General features: G+C 37.6%; 1 pseudogene; it reads left to right on the top strand.

The window, feature by feature from the left end:
* Window positions 1-4,241: 4,241 nt before the first annotated feature.
* LOC132267943 (small nucleolar RNA R71) lies at window positions 4,242-4,340 on the top strand (annotated as a pseudogene).
* The last annotated feature ends 5,234 nt before the right edge of the window (window positions 4,341-9,574 follow it).

The raw sequence follows: 9,574 nt of genomic DNA on the forward strand, positions 1-9,574 counted from the left end.
GTGATATGCTGCTCTAGTAAGAACAGACCAGGAGAAATAGTCGATGTCAAAGACCGACTCGTGCGCCATTCGAAGGCGTGAGAATCTATGTAATGGCTGGTTTAAGTGCTGGGTTGGCTGAGATGGCGGTGGTGATGGAGATGGTATGTGCTCAGCCTCAGCGTCAGCCTGTGAAGAAGATGCCTTGGCGGAAGACAATAGTCGACTATCAACTGGAGACTGAGGTAGAGTGGGCTCTCCTAGCTCTTCCTGAATGGGGTCCTGGGCGCGAGATGGACCTGTCTCATAGTCTAAAATCTGCCTGGCCCGGAGGTGATAGTATCCGCGAGCTACAGTCTGGACCCTAGCCATGGCCTGCAAAAATTAAAGGAAAACTTGCAAAATGGGAGTCAGTGCTGATATAAAGAATTAAAGCACAGTTTATAGAATTATGTATGTCAAATAGGATGGACAAAACAGATAAGGAACATGAATCTATGCAAGTGACAAGGAATAAGTGACATGATGTGAGACATGCTAGACAGTATAAGTATGGAATGCATCCAATGTGGAAAACATAGGCATTGTGTATGTATGAGATAGTATGAAACACAAGAGATGGTGTGTGAAGTGTGTGAAGTAGATCTATAAAGTTCGATCGATCACAAAAATGTGAGATCGATTAAAGTTCGATCATTCGAAAAAAAGTGAGATCGATCTGTTACAGATCAATCGAATAAAACGTTCGATCGATCGAACTATGAGGTGAAAATTGAAAAGTCACAGATCTGTGATGTGGATGGCACTGGGCCTTCACGAACATGGTTATGGGCCCATCAACACAACAAACATGAATTCTAGTCACTGGATTCGGCCCATAACTCCGAAAATCAAATAAAATCCAAAATCTATACAAAACATATATACATATATATACACAGAGCTCAAAGCTTTATCAATGGAGATATTCATCATCATAACAACTTAGATCTAACATTTAAAACATATATGCATCAAATCGAAGCTTGAAATCACAAGAGTAGGATTCGGATCTCACCAGAATCAAGAGAGAAGTGGAGATGCGAAGGGGGCGAAATGCGAATGAGATCTACGATGGAAGAGAGAGGATCGATGCCTGGGATGGTCGCTGGAGTCTCGCCGGAGATGGAGAAGAGTTGGGATGCAGCGGCGAAGGGTGAAACGAGGGTTTGAGATCGATTCTTGTGAAATCGATCGAATGACCCTAAATCGATTTTTAAAAACATTCCCTTACCAGTTCGATCGTTCGAACTGAATCCTCAGATCGATCGAACTGACATCGACCTCTTAAGTGACAAAATATTTTTGGGATTTTTTTGAAAAATAAAAATAAAAATAAATAAAATAAAAAGAAAAATAAAAAGTAAAAATATTTTTAGGATTTTTGGAAAATATTTATTATATATATATATATATATATATATATATATATATATTTTTTTTTTGAAATGAAAATAAAAATAAAAATGACAATAAAAATAATAAAATATTATTATTAATTTTTTTTTTTGGAATTTTTGAAATTAAGAATTTAAAACAAAGTCAAAATTGAAAATCAAAAAACAAAGATCGATTTCTCTAAGATCGATCTCAGAATATTTTCGATCAATCGAGAATGCAAAGATTTGAAGAAATGTTCGATCGATGAGATAGAGAGGCTTTTGGATGCAGGTGGATGCAGGTTCAAAATTTTACTAAGTGTTGGAACTGCAGATCGATCCAAGATAAAGTTGGATCGATCGAAGAACTAAAGATTGATCTAGGAACAAGTTCGAACGATGGGACAGAGAGCTGAAATATGCAGGTTTTGTTCGAACGATTAGACAGAGAGTGATTTGGATGCAAGTTTGATGCAGGTGGGAAGTTCGATCGATCGAACTCATTTTGAGATCGATCAAACTTATGCAAAATGCTCAATTTCAACATAAAAGTGCATGCAATCATAATCATAGTTCCTAGCAATGCATATGAACCCAAAGCCAATATCTAGACTTCGTAAGAAATGAAATTAAAGATAGAAATGAGGGAGGAATAGGGTTTTGACGCCCTATGAAATGTCTTGCTAGTTTTTAACATCTCTAGTAAGACGTTGGGTTCTTTTAGCCCGGATCAAACATCTTGTAGTGCATCCTCTCCTTGATGGGGTGATAAGTGTTTTGAACTCCACCCAACAAATGGTTCTTTAAGGAATTTGTTTTATTAAGCTTAAAAGACGTTTTCGGTCCTTGGTCAAAACAATCTTTGGGCTTCTATGCCCTTTCAAAACAAGACTTTGAAACAACTTTCTTTGGTTTCAAGGTTGAAGATGAGCTTGTTGGAATTTTGATTTCAAGCAAAGACTCTATTCCATCACATTCATGGTTATGATATTTTTCCACAACATTAACTTCTTCATGCTTGTCAAATGAGTTGGGGGTCGGATTGAAGATATTCAACTTCACCTTCATGTGGCCAAATGAGATCTTCATTATCCCCATCCTACAATTAATGTTGGCATTTGCGGTTGCCAAGAAAGGACGGCCAAGGATAACGGGAATTTGGCTCTTAGGGTTTGGGACCGGTTCCATATCAATGACAACAAAATCAATGGGAAAGAAGAATTTATTAATCTTAATCAATACATCCTTAATGATACCTCTAGGCTTTTTGATGGATCGGTCGGCAAGTTGCAAAACCACCGACGTTGGTTTCAAGTCTCCTAAGCCTAATTTGACATATACCGAGTATGGAAGAAGGTTAACACTTGCTCCTAAGTCAAGAAGAGCCCGATTAATGATATGATCTCCAATGATGCATGAAGTGGTAGGTGAATCGGGGTCCTTAAACTTTGGAAGAGTGTTATGCTGCAAAATTGAGCTTACTTGCTCGGTTAAGACCACTTTCCTAGGTGCTCGGCTTTTGTTCTTCCTCTTTTGGGTGCATAAGTCTTTTAAGAACTTGGCATAAGCTAGAATTTGCTTGATTGCATCCAAAAGTGGAAGATAGACTTTCACTTGCCTAAACACATCCATAATTTCATTTGCTTTGGCCTTTTGCTTGTCAATTGAAATGGATCCTTTTAAGGCATCCGAAAATGGAGCTCTTGGCTCAAAAACCTTTTCAAAATTTTTCTTTGAAGTCTCTTCAACACAAGAAGTTTTGAAATCATTTTTGCAAATCTTTCTTTTCAAAATCACTTTTTAAGATATTCTTATTCGAAAAATCATGCATATGCAATGAAGGAGGAACAGGATAAGAAACGGGACGGGTGTCAACTTGTGGTTGCACCGGTTCACTCTCTTCATTGGACATACCCAGTTGGTTCTCCATAATCTTCCTACTTCTCAAGGTTATCACTGCATTAACATGCTCTATTGTGTGACCTTCCGATGAGGAATGAGTCTCCATAACACATTGTTGCTTTGGTGAGGCATTCAAAGGCATTTTTCCTTTCTCTCTTGCATTTAAAGTACTAGCTATTTGCCCTACTTGGGTTTCTAGCTTTGCAATGGATTGAGAGTGAGAATGAAGTAATTGTGTGTTTTCCCCTAAAGTGCCTAGAGCGGTCAAAACTTTCTCTTCAAAAGCGGGACTCCTAGTATTTCCTTGAGAATATGACGGTTGATTAGGAAAATGAGAATTAGAGAATTGGTTTCCTTGTGATTGGTATGATGATCTAAAACCTTGGGAACCTTAGCTTTGTAGTAGAGGTGGAATGTACTTCCCTTGGAAACCACCTTGGGGAGGGTTTGAGCCTTCCCTTTGGCTTTTCCAAGAGAAGTTCTGGTGATTTCTCCCACTAGGATTATAGTGATTGCCATAAGAATTGTTCCCTTGATTCACAAATGTTGCATTTACTTGTTTATGGTGCTCATTTTGCATATGTCTAGGGGACAATTGGAAGTAGAATGTAAAACACTTGAACAAGTCATACATGTCTCATTGGATGCATGATGGGAATGGTTAGGGATGGAAGATACTTGATTTGCCGAGTTTTGGTTGATCAAGAATTGATCAAACCTTTGAGATAAGGATTTCATCTCGGCGGCTATTTCATTGGAATGGTCAACTTGATGTAAGCCAACACTTTTCCTTCCACTTGAATTCCTACCATTCTTAGAAGATAAAGTTCGATGCAAAGAATTTTTACTCATGCTCTCATAAAGACGCCACACGTCATCCTCATGCCCTTGTAATTGTCCGATAAGCTCTCGAAGAAATATTGAACTAATTGCCATTTGGGCATGTCATGGTGTGGACACTTCCTAAGTAATTCATTGAATATTTCCTATGCCTCATGGAACGTTTCCCCATCCCCATGTGAAAATTCCCTAATTGAAGTTCTCATGGCATTGGTCTTAGAAACAGAATAGTACTTCTTTAAGAACTCTTGTTGCATTTCTGCCCAAGAAGTTATTGAAAAAGGTCTAAGATTGTTGAACCAATATTTTGCCTTGTCTTTGAGGGTGAATGGACCAAGTTTAAGCCTTAAGACCTCTTTCGGCATGTCCATATATCTTACGGTGGAACATACTTCAAGAAACTCATCCAAATGCTTGTAAGGTTCTTCATTTAGAAGTCCATGATAGTTAGGAAGCATTTGAATCGTTTGTGGCTTGATTTCATAGTGGTGTTCTCTAAATGGTGTCAATTAATTGCATGTGGGTGCATTATATTCATTAGGCACATAGTGATCTCTTAAAGTAAGGGGAGGATTAGCAATTGGTGGTACAACATGGGCACCTTGATTTCCTTGGACTATTGGAGGTTATGGAATAAACATGGGCCTTGGTATTCCCAATGGAACTTGGCCTTGTTGTTGTTGTTGGTGAATGAATGGCCTAGGCATGCCTAATGGTACTTGCATGTTTTTATGATGCACATTAAGATGAAGGATACTTTGTTGGTCTATGTGACCAAGGTCTTCCACATGCTCTTCATTATGTCCTTCCATTGATTGAATGGATTGACTAGAACTTCCTCTTCCCCTAGGGTTTCGAACAACGGATTCAAGATGAAAATTTAAAGGGACAAGAGTGGGTCTCAATGATCTACGGCCATGCATGCACAATGCAAACACAATAAGCAACAATGACAAAAACTTCATAACAATTCAATCAACAAACTTCCTCCACAAACAATGATCCCATACTCCCATGCTTTAACCACAATGCAAAGAACAATAAAATGCCTCCACGCGGGCTCATGATTTATCTAAGAATTGAAATACAAGCCTCCACGCGGTCCGACGATTTAACTAAGGTTTGAATAAGGAAAAGCTCACAAAGGTCCTTTAGCACTTCAACTCCAATTTTTTTTTTTTTTTTTTTTAGCTTTTAGCTTAGCAATTATTTTTTATGATTTTAGAATTTTTCCTTGCTTGCTTAGCTCCTTTGCTTGGATGCTTCTTTGCTCATCTTCTTGCTCAATGCACCTAATCAAATAAGAACCAACACAATAAGTAACCAAAATGAAAATAAAGTAAAGACACGATCAAAAGAATACTAATTCCTAATTGATTCCATAAATACGACGTTACCTTCAATCAATCCCCGGCAACGGTGCCACTAATTCCTAATTGATTCCAAAATACGGCATTGCCAATCCCCGGCAACGGTGCCAAAACTTGGTCGTGCCGTCGTCAAGCACCCAAATTAGCACAAAGTGGTGTGTTAAAGTGAAATGTAGGGTGGCCAAGTTTGAATTTATAAAATGCCACTACCACTACAAACAATTAATGTAACTAGAGTAAGTAGGGATCATCCTAAGGGAAATCAAGTGGTATTTTTGGAATCGATGTTGCATTTGTAGGTCGAATGATCAAAAGGGGGTTTGTGGTTGAATTATACTACACTTTAAACTAAATAAATGCAATGTAAAACAACTAAAACAAATGGGGTGTAGAGAATATGAGAGAGAAGTCTTGGGTCATAGGGTTCACCACTAAGCATTACCTTCTTAGACATTTAATATTTGATTGATTAGGGGGATTATGTGTTGTAAATGAAAGTGTGTGCCATTAATTGCATATCAAGCATGGATGGCCAAGTAAGCATATATTGTCTAGTCAATCTAGTGAATAACACAACATATCAAATTAAGCCATTAATCCTTCCAGAAGTCCACAATTAATGCACAGTCATTAAATTAGAGAAATGTACTACTTGCATTCATAAGCATGGAATATCAAACAACATGCATGGATTGTCCACCTATCAGAGAAAGTAAGGCAATTACACTACAACTAAGCTAGTGACATGAAAATTAAACTAATTAAACTAAGGAAGTGGCACAATCCATCAAGAAATAAGTATGAACCATCAAACTAACCACAAGAGTAATCTATTTAAGTACTATGCCTTGACCATCACTATATTCATAATATTAACACACAAAGACATGCATCAATGTCACAAAATCTAGAAATAAACACATGAACATTCATTCTAGCATACATAGACATTGGAATAGAACTAAATGATCAATTGGAAGTATTAAACTACATAAATCATTGTAGAAACAAGATTTATATATATAAGATGTCAAAACAAGAATTACAACACAAATTCCTATTAATTACAAAACATCAAAGTCTAAGAGGCATGCTTAGGGCTATCTCTAGCCCCAAGATAATGGTTTAACCACTCATTGATGTTGTTATCCAACCCTTAAGGGCTATCTTCATGGTAGAAATCATCATCTTCCTCTTGTGTTCTTGGTAGAGACCCTAGATGAGTGGAAGAACTTTCCCAAATTGTGTTTTTTTCTCCCTAATCTCTAGCCTCCTCTTAGACTCTAACCAACCTTTTTACTAAAAATAGCCAAAATCCTTATACAGGTAGCTCAAATGTTACACCCAATGGTCAGACCTCATACACTAGGACCTCTAAATGATTGCACCACGATCACCTCTTTAATTTAGCTTGAACTCTATTTTTCACGCAACTTGAGGCAGTTCGATCGATCACATGGTTGCTTAAATGGATCGAACTATGGCGGCACACTTTTTAGATAAGGACAACGCCGAGATATATTTGGGAAAAGGACAAAAGTGGTAGGTAAGGATAAGATCAAAAGGGTTCGATCGATTGAAGGAAAGGTTGGATCGATCGAAAGGGAAATTTTTCTGAAGATAGGGACAAATGGATAGATCCAACATGGCATGGTTGAAGCGATCATACTGCGATCGATCGTAGCTTGGTTTGATCGATCATAGAAGGCTTTTTCCACCACTTTGGTTCCACTTTGCTTATTTCTTCCACTAAGCTTGAGATTGCTTCTTTTAATTCTGTAATTCAGCTAAATTGACTTATTTTGGGGATAAGTGCCTGAAAAGGGAAATAACATGAAATTAGAATAAAATGGGGAAATAAGATAGAATAAGGTCCTAGAACATTCAAGCTTAAGGGGTTTAAATGCGCACTTTTCAACGCTTATCATTTAGTATTTGTGGCTTACTATGATGGTGAATTGATTTAGCATGATATATGATATGTATCATTGTTTCGTGTAGCAAATCGCACATTGAAGATTTGACGTTTTGTATGCCATTGTAGACATAAAAACCCTAGGACGTAGATTGTGTGGTTTCAACTCTACTTGTGCTTGGAAAGTGGTTTCATGCATTATTTATTTGAGTATAAGTTTTGTGATTATCTTTGTTAATTGATTTTGGAAACACTTGGGACTTTGTTATTTGACATGGCTAGGGCAAGGCCCTAGTACAGGGGATACGAGTTCTCCCTATAATAGAGTGCGCACTAGGGTTGTTCCCGGGGGTTAGTAGCCTGAATAACTTCTATGTCTTGGTTCTATTCTGGGATTTGATGTCTAAGATTTCCACTAATTGATTTTGCATTCAATTCCAAGTTGACAACCAATGTTTAATTGTAGCTTGTGGTTTTGGTTTTGACATTCTTGTATTGATTGTATTCTGCTATTAGATTTTGCATTCAATTCTAAGTTGACAACCAATGCTTAATTGTAACTCGTGGTTTTGGTATTTAAAGTTCTAAAGTTGTTTTGTATACTTGTACATTATGTATTTCATTACAACTTAGATGTTAAGAGGAATGATCCCATGTATTGGCCTATATTGAACTTGCATGACATTTGAAACTTTAGGGTATATGCATACTTTTCTTCCTACGAGTAACTTTGGTTGCTCACCCTAGTTGATTGGGTTATTTTTTAGGTAAGGAGGTCATTTTCATGGAGGGACATTATCCTTAGAATCCATGTAGCTTGGTGTTATGATTACTTTTGATTTTGAGGCATGTAAGTGTCAGCATGTCCTAGTTCCCTTTTTAATGTTGTAATATCTAGCTTATTAGAAGCATGCTTGCTTCCCTTTTGTGGTGTAATGAGCATTTGTATTACTTCCTTTTGATGTACTTGTATTACATGTGTAATGAGGCCAAGGGCCAACACTTAATTTGTATTACATGTGTAATGAGGCCAAGGGCCAACACTTAATTGTACTTGAATGTATGCCTATTTTTAGCTTGTTTTAACTTCTATGACCTATGTTGTGTTGGGGGCATTTAGGGCATTTCTCTTTGTTTTCTAATTGTAGTTTGGACCATGGTTGAACAAAAAACATGATTTTAGGGGGGGCTTTCTTCACAACCTTTTTCCCAAAAGGTTCATCTTTAGCCTCAAATACCAACATCTTCTAATAGGAAATAAAAACCCTTCTTTTTGAAATTTAGAGTATGGTTACTATTCATTGATTGTTTTTCAAAAATTGGACCAACCATTTCGGGACTTCCGAGGGTCTTATGGGTGTATTTTAACACTGCATATTCAATTTAGACATTTTCAAAACCACCTGAAGCCTCATTTTCCTCTCTTGGGCAGTAACTTTGCATTTTGGCGGGCACCTGCGAGATTTAACGTTCGCCCGCAGCCTTTGAACCCTGCATGTTGGCAGTTTTGAAACCCGATTTTGTTTCGGCCATAACTCCTTCGTCCAGACTTTGAATCAAGTGATTCTTGGGTCCAACCTTGTTAAGTTTTCATTGTATATCCAATGGTGTGCACTGCAACATCCTTTTTCAGTGTGAAAAGACCATTTAATTCTTTGTGGTTCACTTTATCAGTTTTAACACTTTTGCTTCCTCATTCATTTCCTTTGAGTTTCGTGACTTCTAGGAAGTTACTTTTGGGGTCTTAGGGATGATATTCATCACTAGAGACTGCCTTACTTTTATTTTGCTTCCGCATTTGGGATCCATTCACGGGTCAGTTTTAGGTCACTCGTTGATGCTCCGAGTTTTAAAAACTTGGGCCGTCCCAAAAATAATAGTGGGTCAGGCTCACGAACAAGTTCTACTCTACTACATCCCAAACAGAGACCCAATACACGTATACATCCTAGTCAACTCAACAATAACTAAGTAGTCCGTTCCTTTTGCCTTTCATGTTTCCATGTTGCGGAAATTTCTGCGAGATGAGAATCGTTATCAGCATATCGATGTTGGTGAGATTAAGTTATAGCTGGATGCAACATATGTGGAGCCACCGTGTCGCATTGTAGACCACAGGGATCAGATTCTTCGCAATAAGGTTATACCTT

This window comes from Cornus florida, unplaced genomic scaffold (genome assembly GCF_030987335.1).
Source record: "Cornus florida cultivar Cherokee Brave unplaced genomic scaffold, ASM3098733v1 CherokeeBrave_3.0.0_Hap2_Chr07, whole genome shotgun sequence".
NCBI classification, from domain to species: domain Eukaryota; kingdom Viridiplantae; phylum Streptophyta; class Magnoliopsida; order Cornales; family Cornaceae; genus Cornus; species Cornus florida.